The 15022-nt window shown below is 38.0% G+C and overlaps 1 protein-coding gene and 1 long non-coding RNA gene across 2 annotated transcripts in view; one reads left to right on the top strand and one right to left on the bottom strand.

The window, feature by feature from the left end:
• sphkap (SPHK1 interactor, AKAP domain containing) overlaps nt 1–7528 on the bottom strand; it is a 108896-nt gene extending 101368 nt beyond the window's left edge. Inside the window, exon 1 of the mRNA XM_034867856.1 lies at nt 7398–7528. The gene's annotated coding sequence lies outside the window, so the exon portion shown is untranslated. The remainder of the gene's footprint in view (nt 1–7397) is intronic.
• Nucleotides 3664–14685, top strand: LOC117942426. The gene is made up of 3 exons (XR_004656120.1): nt 3664–3799; nt 4764–4769; nt 14675–14685. It is a non-coding gene; the product is annotated as an uncharacterized LOC117942426 (long non-coding RNA).
• Nucleotides 14686–15022: the final 337 nt, after the last annotated feature.

Genomic DNA, 15022 nt, shown 5'->3' with positions numbered 1-15022 from the left:
ACAGATCTCCAAATCAAAAAAATGGGCTGTAAATGGGGTTCGTACAATGGGAAAATCATTTAAAAAAAAAAATGAAATTTCACTTTCCTATGTAAAATGTGATTTATTTTTAAATTTTCTTAAATTTGTGGTAATTCCTGGCTTTTTGACGGATGATTCAGGGAAAACTATGAATCAATTTTTTAGTTTAGAACCGATATCACGATCCTCAAAATTACCTTCTCCCGAGGTGTAATGTTTATTGCACACATGAACCATGCCAAACGAAACAAATCGGCAGTACCAAACACAGATTTCTTTGGTACCTATAGTATGTTGCACATCACCACAAGCCTGTAAACATAGAGGCTTCAATGAAGAGAAGAGAGAGCACCGCGGCGCTCCTAGTTTAAAACCTAGTTTATACAGTCTATGTTTAAAACTCACAGAAGAAAGCAGGAGCGTTTGTGATGCAGTCGGCAGTTTGACAGGGTAACACTGTGACGAATACCGTAGTTGAAAAGCAGGTAGTTTGAAGATAAAGTAACAGGAGGTTGCTAAAACTGCCTACAATGTGTTTTGTGCAGGATTAAACATCACTGCCATCATCAGGTTAATAGTAAAAACCTTTAATTGAGCACATAAATGTATTTATTCAATTCAATTGTATTTATAATATCAATTATCTAACTCTAACTCTTAGAGTTATCAAAGAGTTATCTAAAATTCACATGGGAGAAATATCCAAAATGTTAATATTTCCCAAAACACAAACCCATAAAACTTCAATGCATATCAAGATATTAAATCTTTACTTGCAAAAACCTGAATTTTGATAGTGCTACATTAAATGAATCCTTGTCTTTTTGTTGGCAGTTAATAAATGGCTTGGTATGATCAGTTTTAAACTTTGTCTTCTTTTTAGTCCACATTTGGTGCTAATAAATTAATGATTACACTAAAGTCAAAGAAATAAGACACTAATTTTTTTAACATGTAATCAATATGACTTTTTAGAACATGCAGCATCTTGCTCATAAATTAATGAAGACATGTCCCTGATCCCCTTAGTTCAAATGATTTCATTATGTTAAATCCATTTTTCATATGTTTATGGTTGACATTAATTTTTTTATAGCCATTAAGTATATTTCCACTCATGTGTTGACTCTCTATATAGCTTTTGCCTACGGCGGACTCCGCCATTACGATACTGGATTCAAATGGCGTGCACTAGCACTAGGGTTGCAACTGTATGACATTTCACAGTACGATAACCATGTCAGAAAATGTCATGGTTTGATGGTATTACACAGTTACAATAATACTGTATACTGTGTTATTATTATTAGTTACAATAACCCTTAAAGGAATGAAAAAAATCTGTTTTTGGTTATAATTGTTGTTATAATTAAAACCATTTTTTAATGGAAATATGTGTAAAATACTTTTCCAATATCATAGATACAGAAATATACATAGTATGATAACTGTCAATTTTCATACCACAGTTTACCCTAGCATGCATATGCACAAAAAATCAAAAACAAGGGGGAAAAATAACCCTCTAAGAATTATTTTGGTTTCATACAGAACTGTGGGAGTTGTAATTTTACATGCTGATTATTATGATGCCATATGAATCACCACCAGTAACCACAAGTGTCACAAAATCGACCACAACCTAAATGTTAAGGAGTATGACTAAACTTGAACTTCTGCTTTTTTTGCCATTGAATGTTGAGTTGGTAAACAAGCAGTCTTCATTCCTGGATGCAAGATGAAATGCAACATGCTATACACATCTACATGTCAAACAATAAAAAATTGAAGTTAAGTCAGTTCTTGGCAGGGCAGTCCATTACAATGATGACTCAAACTATCTTTTGGAGGAATGTAGAAATTGAAACTAAAAGTGAATCAATGTTTTTTTAAGTACCTGTTTATGGGAGTGTATGTGTGTGTGTGTGTGTAGGTACTATGTATTTGAATGTATGTGATTGCGACAAGTATTATGTGCGTGCATGTATGTGAATGTCTGTGCATGTTGACAGAAGGATGGATGGATGGATGAAATGAAATATGAAAACTAGTGAAAAATTGAAAAATAGTGAATCAATGTTTTTAAGTACCTGTTTATGGGAGTGTGATTGTGTGTGTGTGTGTGTTTGTGTATGTGTGTGTTTGTGTGTGTGTGTGTGTGTGTGTGTGTGTCATCAGCCCAAGCTAACAATTTTCCTCTGTGGTGTCACATTTCATGTGTTTGTGTGCCCATGAGCTGAAGCACTGATGTTTTGCTAAAGCAGCAGTGAGGCAGCAAATTAAGCAGTCCTCGCTTAGATAAAGATCACAGGAACAATATTGGCAATCTGACGTGAACAAGCTAAACCTTTGAACTTATCGAGCTTCAATTAAAAGAACTCTGAGTTCTTTGTGTGCTGTGGGACACAGGTGAGTAAGGCTGAATCCCATTTATCTGTCTTACCCCTACCCCTTTGTCCTAACCCTAACCCTTTTCCGTAGAAACAGAGTGGTAGGGACTACGGGTGAAACCAAACCCCAATGAAATGGGACGCCACTTGGTTAAACAAACTTCCAAGGTGCCGTCTGCAAGTGTGTGTGTCGATTGCGTGGGTTTTGATAACAGTGTCACATGTATGTATATATTTTACATTTCATTTATGTTCACTTTGGTGGTGGTGTTAGTGTTAGTTCTGTTTGCATATACACACATTTTCACACTGCATGGTGTGTTATATATCTGTGTCAGTTATATCACTGTTTTGAATGACGTTGATGTTCACAAACACTTCCTTTGTTAACAAAAATACGTCTTTATTGCCCATCAAAGTGAACATAACAGGCAACAAAATGTATATAAAAGTGTATTATATTACATAACCATTATCAAATATTATAACCATAACTTACATGTCACACACACATAAAAAAGCACTCAATTTAAAAAAAAAAGACACAAAAGACCACAAACAAACAAAACTACAGGTATTCTGAAATTCCAGACAACAGTTTAATGTCCTGTATCATAACCAACAACAATGCACAGGTGCACAAACAGGAATTAATAACAAATGACTACAATAATACAGTACCAATACAACAATGAATGGATGCAACATGAATACATGACTCACTCCCATAGCTGCTTTTCCCTTTTACATTCTGCTCATTTGAGCCCGAAAGTGGAACTACCGGGTGTCCTCCGGCGTCCCTGTGTGATGCAGGATGGTTTATGTAAAGCATGCATTGATGTCTCCAAAGAAACTAGTGTTATGCACTGATATCAAACAAAATTCGCTGCTAATGGAGATTAGTTAAAACTGTAGACTTGCATGGAGTCTATTCAAAGCTGAGAAATGTAGGACTGTTATGCAAATCAGCAATGTAACATTTATTGGTCTCTCTGATCGATCTGGTCACCTGTACGCAGTGTATTCTGGGTACCTTTAAGTAAGGTCACAACTTTGATAGAAACTAAAGGGTATCTACCCCTCCCCCTTAGCCCTACCCCTAGATCAAAATGAGTGACAGTCCTTACTCTCATGTAAACGCGCAAAACTAAGGGGAAGGTGTACGATAGAGTAATGGGATTCAGCCTAAATGCCCATCACAATCTTTCAAAATATCTCAGAATTTTACTCAACAAATAAAGAAACGCCCTGTCTTCAGAACACTATAGTTTAAAGATAATTGTGTAAAAATCAAAATAACTTTAGAGATCTTCATTGTAAATGCTTTAAACAATGTTTTCCATGCTTGTACAATGAACCATAAACAGTTAATGAACATGCCCCTACATGTTGAACAGTTAGAAAAGACAACAACAGCTTAAGTGCGGTAGGCAATTAAGGTCACAGTTATAAGAAAATTAGGGAAGTAAAGAGACAATTCTACTGACTCTGAAAAACACCAAAAGAAAGACGTCCAGGGTCCCTGCTAATTTGCGTGAACATGCCTTAGGCATGATCCGAGGAGACATGAGGACAGCAGATGTGGCCAGGGCAATACATTGTAATGTCCCTACTGTGAGATCCCTAAGACAGCGCTACAGGGAAACAGGACACAGCTGATCAACCTCGCAGTGGCAGAGCACGTGTAACAACACCCGCATAGGATGTCTACATCAGAATATCACAGCTGGGGGACAGGTATAGGACGGCAAAAACAACCGCAAGAACTGCCCAGTCTGGTGCAGTACATGAGGAGGAGATGCACTGCAGTAATAGATGCTGAGGGTAACTTTTAATTTTGACCCCCTCCTTGTTCAGGGACACATTATTCCATTTCTGTAAGTCAAATGTCTCTGAAAATTGTTCGGTTTATGTCTTAGTTGTTAAATCTTTTAAAGATTTTTTTAAATATTTGGACATGTTAAGTTTGCTTAAAATATATATGCAAGTGGCATGACGTTTCTTTTTTTGCTGAGTACACAGTGTATCTTTCTCTTAATCCTTTCTTTTCTACCGTCCCTGAATTGTTTTGACCATTCCTTTCAATACAATGTCTTCAATGGGAGTCAAAATGTTTATTATATTAAAAGGTCCCATGTAGGGCTGCACAATTATTCAAATTTTAATCACGATCACAATTTTTACTTCCCACAATCAAATTTGAAGGATCAAGCAATTTTTCTTTTTTAAAGCGTCACTTCACCGCTGTCTGCTCATGAGCCAGTCAGAGTTGTCCCCTGCTCCGCGCAGCTTAGTTTCTAGATGTAGACAGTAATAGAGGACAGAGTAACGGGAGGAAAGTCCAACAGATAGCGGTCGGTTATACGTCGGTCTCAAGGTTTACAAGTTTACCAGTAAACACAACATTTTGTCCTGTCTGTGTTGTTTTTCAGACAACAGCAGTGACCAGTGCTAGTTGGTGCTAGTTATCATCTGTTAGCTGTTAGTTCCTCTAAGACGCACCGGTGCTAATGTCCTCGCATTTGCTGCAATGTTGTTATATGGATATGGTTTGCGTCACATGACCCATTTCTTCTCTAAAGCCATTCCTGTGTTTGGATCTCTTCTCTACTCTCCCTCGTCTTACTCTCCGCACAGCGCCGGTCCACACTTCTGACATTTGTCTACAGTTTTAATTATTAACACAGCTGTATATTGTTAAGCATGAGAGATAAACCTGTATTTGTATCAGTGTTTCCGTGGGTAACTGCTATCACGCCCGCCACGTCATTGGACCTTTAAAGTACTGCAAACATTAATGTTTATTCTCATGCTACTGTAGTTTGTTTTGATCGTGTAGCCTTGTGCTTTCTGAATTCTTTCTTTGAAGTACCCCATATAACATTATTTGTATCATACTGATGTTTTTTAGATTAAACAGAGCAGATTATTTTAATAAAATACTGTTTGCAAAATATAATTTTTAAAGCTAAAATATTTTTTTCAAATGGGAAAAACAGTGTAAGGACAGCGTCAGCATTTCTCCTCTGAAGCTGAAGGAAGCCAGCTAAACCGCCTTACACTAATCCAGTTAGGGCATCCATAATTGCCTTTGCTAAAGAGTTACTGCAGATGTCAGCCATACAAACAATCAATCCACTCTGCTCTCACGCCATCAACATGGCCCCCGAAAACAGCAGAGACCTACAGTATGCAGTGTCCCAATTCCATACTATTTATATAGTAACTGTATGCCAGTCACACTGAAACAAAGAAAAGTGTGGTTCCAAACACTAAGAACTTCCAGTTTGCTTATGCTGAAATATGTCAACAACTATTGGATTGATTGCCATGAATTTATGTACAGATGTATAGATTTCAACTATCGTGCCATCATCAGGTCAAAATATCAGTTTGTCGAGTACTTTGGTTTATGACCAAATATCTGAAAAACAATGACATTCCCATCAGCCTTAGCTATACTTGTGTTTAGTACCATTTAGCAAAAGTTATCATGCTAACAAGTTAAACTAAAATGGTGAACTTAATAAACATTAGCGTGTTAGTATTGTCATTGTGAGTATGTTAGTATGCTAATGTTAGAATTTAGCTCAAAGCACCACTGTGTAGACTCTTGAGTCTTATTTTTTAAAGATCTCCCTTAAGTTGTCTCACTACCAAAAACTGTTTAATATTTTACAGCTGTAAAAGACTTTTCTCTTACAGCTGGAAAACAGCTGCAGCATAGCATTATGGCATAATAGTGTACAAAATAGCTTTTGTTTTGCATGACACTGACATTTTTAACTCATAATAAAGGCTAAGAATTGTTTGTGTCGCATGAAATTGTGCACAGCTCTTATATAATCAAGTTTCAAAATTTCTCACTAGCCGGTAACTAGCCTACCTGTAAAGGGCAATACAAGACTTTAAAGTGACAAAAGGCAAATGTGAATTACTCAATAATCATATTGACTAGGGGTGGGAATCACCAGATGCCTCCCGATACAATATTGTCACGATACTTATGTCACAATACAATAATATTGCAATTTTAAACAGATTGCAATATTCTTACTAAACATTGCAATTTATTATCTTCGTTCCCTAACTTCAAATTTTTCAATTTTTCAAATGACGTCCCGAAAGGAAACTTTGTCAACATATATTTTATCTAAAAAGAAACGTTTCCCACTTGAATTTTATTGCTGCAAAATGGGATTGTCAAGCAGACAAACTGATCAACACTGTAATATGTGGATAACTAACATAAAAATCCATGTATACAATCAAATTTGCATTACAGAATCTTGACAAAAAAATGTTGAATCTGTGACATGACAGATGGTATTAGCTCTCCTTGGCGTGGAAGATATGTGTGATTGTGTGTTTTGGGGGAATGAAGTACCAATGCCATGTTATCATTTGATCGTTGCTACTCCAGCCACCACATGTCCACATTTATTAGAGAAACATTGGCCAAGAGAGAGTGACTGTTCAGCATGACTGACAGCTGCTCGCCTGTCTTATAAACTCTGAGTCTGTGAACCTGACTTGGCACTCAGCTATGCAGAAAAGCCACGGTATTGTTGCACAACAATACAATCTCACAGAAAATTCCCAAATATAATTGCTGACAAACAAACCAAGAGCCACTGAGGTACGTTGTGGCAGGTGTTTAGCGCTGAGTTAAACCTCTGCTGTGTTTTGATGCATCTGCAGCACACAGAGCAATTTATGTGACCATGCAACCATGTAGAACCATAAGGTTTACCACAGCATATGCCAATACAACGCTTCCATCATGCTACAGGAATGTGGAAGCTAAACATAACCCTTTGCCTGAATATCTCAAATTAAATTGAGGCACTTTTGCAAAAAACAATTGCAACATTTATTACAAATACCTTTTGATGCACACAAACACATGCACTCACCCATGCTATTCACAGAAGATGTATATCAAACAGCAACAGGTATTATAACAAGATGGCCAAAAGCACTCACCACACTCATGAGGTTTGATCTCTCTCTCTCTCTCTCTCTCTCTGTGAATGGTACTTTCTTTTAAAATCAGCCCCTGGTCTCCTGCAGCGTATATTGCTACAACCTCTTACTAAGGCTCAGGATAGAGGGTATTTGCCTTGTGTGTCTTAGTGTGCCTAATCCCTGCTGAGTAGAGTGGGCGCTAGGCAGCAAATGTTCACTGGAGAGTTATACACACAAACAGAGGGGTTAATTTGGGATGTGGTATGTGGTGATTCAAAGGGTCCTTTTTAGTAGTTTATTAGCATTTAACAAATCTATAATGCATTACCGAATCATTATGTTTCACATGTACAATTAGGTAAATTACTTAATATGCAAAAAATACTTTGGGTATGGCTGTGTAGCTCACATCCCACACAGTCAAATTTTCTACATGCTGTATGCAAGTGCAGACCTTCTAGTTAGTACCAATAATTCATAATCACAGTTTGACACTAATTTAACATGACAATTCATGTCCTCATACTCACTTGTCCCAATACATTGATCACTTCATTGTGTGCTGAGATGGGGCGGAGTGGGGGGTGAGGGCTGACTCTCAGTCTTTTCAAGCTATGCAGTCTACACAAGTACTCTTTTAGTTGTGTTGCCATCTTAAGTAATACAGTACGTTGCTGCCCCCAATAGATAAATATGAGTTAAGTTAATAATTTATGGTACAAATGTACAGTAGTTTGGCTTTGTTTGCAGCCGATGAGCTGGGGCTCAATCCTGGATAACCCTAAACCAGTTCAACCCCAAACATCTAGTCTCAGGACTCCAAATGCCTTTAACTACCTTTAACGGGCTAACTACCTAAATATTTAACCAACCATCAATTTAGAGGCACTGTGGTTCACATTCTATTCACTGTCTACATTTTGGTACGTATTGGCTGGGATTTGCTATGGACAAAATACACACTGTGATACACTGGTAAAAGCAAATTACATTTGACTATGTCCCCAGCTAATTTAAATGGCTTACATCACTGTATTTGTGAACAGTTAACTTCATTAGATATTGTACAGTATGTGGGTGTTTTCAGTTGCAGATTAGATTAGATTATAGTTCCTTCATCCCACAATGGGGAAATTCCCTTGTTACAGCAGCAGTTTTACACGGTAAAAAGCAAACCAACAAACAGACAAAAAACTGAATATTTGCATAAAGTACTGTATTATTTAAAGTGGCAATAAAAAAATGTGTTGTAAAGTAAAGTGGGATTGCCATAGCACGAAAAACATTGCAATGTAAGTAAGTAAGTAATGTGACATTAAATTGAATAATATGTAATTAAATAATATACATATATATGTAATTAAATAATATAATTTGGACCTTACTCCACAGTAGTGTGGAGAAAGGTCTGGCAATGCGAGACTAACATTTGTATAATGTCAGTTTGATGTCGTTTTTCCTCATCTGTATTTGCTGTTAACATGAAGGTCTTGGATTGTGATGGGAGTTTATATGGTGAGGGATTCAATGGTAATTAAAAGACTTCTTCTGTGTTCTTGTGGTACCTCACCCAAACTCTTTCCCCAAACCACCACCGACATCCCTCAGTGGCTAAAAAGGTGGATGTAAAATGTTGCTACATCACAAAACAGTAACTGTGGTCAATTCTAAATTATTATACTGTTTTCACCATTAAAAAAAAACTGAAAAACCCAAACTTCTAAGGCCATTCCAGCAAAAATATCTGCTTATTCACATGTATTCCAAAGCCTCAGTTTGAATCCCTTTAAGCACATTGTACAGTACAGTAGGCCAACTGAGGTCAGACACATGTACACACTGTGAAGCCAACTATATAGGAGCTACTATGTTGGATACATATAGATTCTTTCCCTATCAAGGAGTTGTATGACGACTTACCCCAATTTTTTTCTGTGCTTGACTTCCTGTCCCGCACTATCTGTGCTGAATTTCTGCTGAACTCTCTGGCGTCTGGCAAAAATAAAAGCTCTGCATATCTGCTCTGGAGGGCTATGGACTGCCAGAGCTGGGACGCAGCCGTTCCATAGTCAGTGAAAATACACACATTAACCTTAATGGAAACCTAATGACTCCGCCGTCGTTCCAGAGCGGATCAGCAGCCGTTAATCATCCGGTGGAAATTGGGGGTTAGCCACAAAGGTTATTCTACATGCACGTAAAGGACATCAACCTACATGATACAAACAATAGTTTATATCTTGGTCCTGCTCTCTAGGTCATTCCTAATGAACACATAATCTCTCTCACACCCACACTTTGTATATATACACATACATACACATACACACACACACACAGGTTTAAGTAGATTAGTGGGCTGTATGTTGAGCCCTTAACAGGACTAGTCCTTGACACTGAGCCCAACAGAGCAAGACAACAAACCCAGAGCTTGACAATGAGCCAAACTCTGCTAATGCTTTTAGGGATGCTGACCTAAAGGGTCCAGCAAGCTCGACACCAGATGGCTACTGTACCTGGCTGGAAAATAAAGGAAAACATACCTCATGCAGTGCTCTCTGACAACAACGTACGTCAGTGTAGGAGAGCAGTCTGCAGCAACGTATAACGTTAAACGTATAAAAAACACCTACACATATGAAATCCATTTCAGATAAACATGGCAAGGATATGACATCTTCATGGAAGTTCATAACCATTGATAAAATATAAACAGTTTTTAAAACGTATGATTTGGATGAGTTTCCTTTCTATTTTCAGATGTCTGTTTTTCTGTTTGTGGTCATACATAAAGTTTCCAAGAAAGAGAAGTCAGGAACTATTTTGACCCTTGTTCAACCTGGTCTGATGACTAGCAGCAACAGACTGCAAGAGCATTTGCAGCGAGTGAAGTTAAACACATGCACACAAATATCTGGGGGCCACAAACCACTATCACATATGCTTGGCCTGTGAGCAGCTGGGTTTTCTGGATTTAAGAAATCTTCAGCTGCTGCCTAAAAATTATCTCAATATTTACATTCTAAAAAGGTGCACAAAAAAGGACTGCACCAGAATGAGAGACAGCAACTGGTACTGCTAATGCTAATTACAAGGTAAATCAAGCAAAATGTGATCTTTAAATTAAGCTAAAGATTTAAAAATGCAGAAGTTAAATAGCGCATTATATGTGTGCTGCTTGGAGTCTACTCCTCACCCTCATGAAGCTATATGCAGATATTAATCCTTTGTATAGATCTAGTCTCACATACACACAGCACGGCATACAGCAATCAGGCAATAATTCTTAATAGGGCAAAAAGTGTAATATTTTGTCTATGTATTAATGAAAAACAAATATAAGCTCTCATTCCTTTTTGATCAGCCTGACGTGGTCATAGTCACATTCTAGTGAGAATGTGAACTTCCCAACCTCAAATGTTGTGGGCGGGGCTTGGTTCGGCTGGCATCCAGGCTACTTTTAGATGCAAACATATAAAGACATTTTTCCTTTCATGGATGAATCAGACGATGTGCAAACATCTTTTCCAGCTGGCTTTGCTGCAGCAGAGTAAACATGACAACATCTTTTCCATGGTTCAGTTCAGAGGATTAATTCTCCAGCGTCCTGTGAAACACACCCAGATGTGGAGAGATTAACCTTGCTGACCCACAATGCACTTATGTCTTGTTTGACCAAAGAGACGGCTCCCTACACCTCTTGACCAACAATTAAACCTTGCTCGGGCTAGCAGCTTGCTACAGTAACAGTCTGTGTAACCAGTACAGACTGGTTTGAAGGATGCCATGAATTAAAAGGAAATTGCTGTTCTGTTATGAAGAACCATTAAACTGCAGCACACTTGATCCAAGGCCTTACTATAAACATCATGAAATTATCTAGATGTGTTGTGTCACAATCAAAAGTATTTTTTTCAAGATATACAGTAAAACGTTTCAGATTACAAAGAACAACAACAAACAATGAATGCTCATCAACTAAACATTGACATTAAATTACAAAAAGCTTTAACCATTTAGGAAAGTGCCTATTCACGTGGCATGAGGAAAAGCTAACCACAAAAAGGTCAAATACCAGAACGCTAGGTCCGCGACAATAACCGCCTCACTGCAATATCGCGCATGACGTGACGCTACCGCAGTTACATCACCACGTCATCAACACATTTGTTTTTTGGGGGGATTTTTTTTTTTTTACAAAAGTGAATAAGTCATGTGATATAAAATACAATGAACACAATAATCATTGTTTGGTTATCATTATTCTTCTTTCCCATCTTTAAGGGATTCTGGAGAAGAACAACTTGCCTCTCACTTTAGCTTTGAAATAAGGCGATGGACAGTCCATCAAATATATGAGGGATTTCTTTTGTGTCTCCGATTATTATTACTAATTATTTCTAGGCTTGATTACTTGTGAAATTCACAGATAATGTTCGTTTATATAATACACAGTAGTTAAAGGAAGGAATCAGCCACACATGTCTCCATTCTCAGCTGAGATTGACAGCGTAGCTTTGCAGGGCTCCAGACTAACTTTTTGCCTTGGTTTCACTGGTGAGGGGGGGGGGGCAGTTTAATGTTTTGACATGCACTCATTAAAGTTAATTTGACGGGCAAAACAATTAAAGTCCTTCTTGCAATAAACATAATTTTTAAGAAGTAAAACGTTTTGTATACCTTTTTACTTCCTCCAAACATATATTAAATTAAAAGTCAATGTAGATTTAAATATCGCAATAACATCATAATCCTACATTGAATCATTGTGAAAGCATAACTTTCCAGATGTTGTGTTTTTACTTTGGCCAGATCATCATCAACAAAGTGAATTAGTACTTCATGATTTTGTCCGTGTTGACATTAGTTGACCCATGTACATTTATTAAAAACATTTCTTTGTTCAACATACAATAGCTATGCTATATGAAAAGCTATGCTACATGAAAAGCGTACAATAAAACATTAATCTTGTACAACAAGAGAATATCAATAAACGGTATAAATTATTTATTATTATTCAAATTTGCATTGTGCCCGGTTCCAACAGATTCTGAGACGGACTAAACTCTGGGACAAGGCCGTTATATTCAAATGCCACTGTCATGCTGATTCCAAACAGACAGCTTTGTCAAGGCAGTTTGGGCTTTAGATATATTTTACACAGTGGCCATCGTTAATGAAAATTGTGTCCCGCTATGGAAGTGCACACACGTATTGATTTTATCACAAACACGTTTGGTCAGCAGAGGCTCAGTCGCAGAGGCAGCGGTAGCAAGCGATGCCGGTAACATCCTCGTATGACAGAGTGAACGGAACAAAGCTTTGTGACTAGCATCTAATGACTAGCACGCACTCTCGCAGCTGATGCTGTACAGTGAGTATCTTCAAACAGTTGGGCCCAGTAACTTGCACACTACCTCTCAAAACTCCCGTCCTCAGTGTGAGGACGTCAGTTCAAACAAAACCTGGGTGACTTTGTTGACACACTTGCCTTAACTCACAGCGAGGACAACATATCATCTTTCCAAAATGTGGCCTAATCTCAAAAGGGTGTTGCAGTTGTCAGGAGGCCATGTTTCCCCAAAATGAATACTGCTATGGCGCTCTTATCTGACAATCCAAATGGGAGCATGTGTCAACACAAAGGATTTTTGTTATTTCCAATTCATTCAGCCTTTATCTAACCAGGCAGGTTCATTAAGATATTTTTGATATGTGATTGATCAGTTCGCCCCAGACATTCAAGTTGAAAGATGGGCTCTTAAACTCCTTTCTTTGCTCTGAAAAAACATGACTTTTATCAATCTCGGGGGGAGATAACAGTTGATAACAGTCAAACTCGGACCAAAACACTCCTCGACCACCATCATCCAATTAATCTGCTGCTGCCCTTGCCCACAGACATCAGACATCTGTCTTCTTCTGCCTGGAGGAATAACATAGAGGAGCTTCAATCTAACATGGTTTATTGTACAAACTTTTCTTTCCAACCAATTTGCCTTTTGATTTGTCTTAAAAAATCCTTGTTGTTGCTGCATGAGTCACTGAACCAGTGATGAGAATAACGGCGTTATAAATAAGGTATGGCGTTATGTAGTTGGGGGGGAGGTGGGTAACTTTTCCGGCTAAAGATTTCCCACCGTGGTCAGAAAACACGGGGGGGGGGGGGGGGGGGGGGGGCACTTTGTTTCTCTTACTATGACTCTAGAGAGGCTAATCGCTCCAAAGCTAATCACGGTCACTCTCTCACTTCTCCCTCGCTCTATCACACACACACGCACACGCACACGTTTGAACATCAGGGCACCTATGTCATTTGCACTACAAAAAGTGTATACATTGCGTATTAAATTATAATATTCAGGTTTACCATAAATAATTGAACATGCACATCTATTTTATGTTCCGTTAAAGAGGGGTGGAGGGGGGGCCACATTTGACCATTTCAAAGTTTACTTCGAAGTAACACGTTAGTTACTTTCTGAAGTAACTTATGTGTTACTAGTGTTTGTAATAATTTGTAACTGAGTATCTAATTTCATTACTTTTTGGAAGAAGTAACTAGTAACTGTAACTAATTACTTTTTTAAAGTAACTCGCCAAACACCAAAAAGTGCAAAATCACAAAATTTTTGATATTTACTCAATGTTTACCGTTCAGGCAAAACAAGGTTCACAGGATGCTCCCACAGTGAGAACACAAAAGTAAAAGCGAGACGAAGAACAAGGAAAAGTGTCAAAACGACGTGGGATATCTGAGACTAAGTGGGTCAGACTCAACAGAAAGCCTACAAAGGAAATAGTCGAAAGAGTGAGCAACAAAGAGAAAGGTCATGGCAATAATTGGGGCCATTTATTATTGGACAGTTTTGGAAGAAGGTGTTATGTGCCATCCATCCATTGAGCCAGTGGCTCTGAGTGGCTGATGATAAGACGGTCTGGAGCCATGCCAGCCAGTTCTGTCCATTTATTGCTGCACAATGCTTCAAAAGCTCATATATTCTCACTATGATCACAATGGCCTATTGGTCACTCTCTATTTTAATAATAGAAAAGCTGGTGGAAGGCAAAATTAGTATGTAAATGGTGCAAGTATGTGAAATGTAAAGCTGAAGGTGCAAACACAATCAAAGTGTCCAATAACTCTTTGGGAAGATGTGATTTGATTATGCAGATTTCTTTTAATGCCTGTAAAGCCTTCATGAAACCCGATTATTTTTTAACTAACTCAAAATTCTCTCTTTGCATTTCTTTGAAGGCCACACTAACGTTGATGAGAACGGAAGGAGGAGAAGTCACAGTTGTGTCATGAATGTGAAACAAGTTCATGGATGACGCTCTAAAATCTAAACACGAGCCAAAATGTGTAATGAGACAGTGTTACTTTGGGGAGAGCTAAAAAGGAAGAGAAGGAGAGGAAAAAAAGTACAAAGAGAAAAAAGGAAAAAGCGGAAAGCAATAGACAGAGAAGAAACCCATGGCTTATAAAGTTTACATGAAGTATGTGCAGTACGAAGTGGCGGCTGGATTTACCAGCCACTTTTTTTTGCTTCATAAAAGGTGAAAAACAGGAATTGCTGTGTCTCTGTTTTTCCATACTGAGACTGCGTGAGGAGTAAAGTTATGTTTGTACATGAGTT

Source organism: Etheostoma cragini, chromosome 3 (assembly GCF_013103735.1).
Source record: "Etheostoma cragini isolate CJK2018 chromosome 3, CSU_Ecrag_1.0, whole genome shotgun sequence".
Lineage (NCBI taxonomy): Eukaryota > Metazoa > Chordata > Actinopteri > Perciformes > Percidae > Etheostoma > Etheostoma cragini.
The sequence above is the reverse complement of the archived record's forward strand: the minus strand, read 5'-3'. Positions and strand labels throughout refer to the sequence as shown.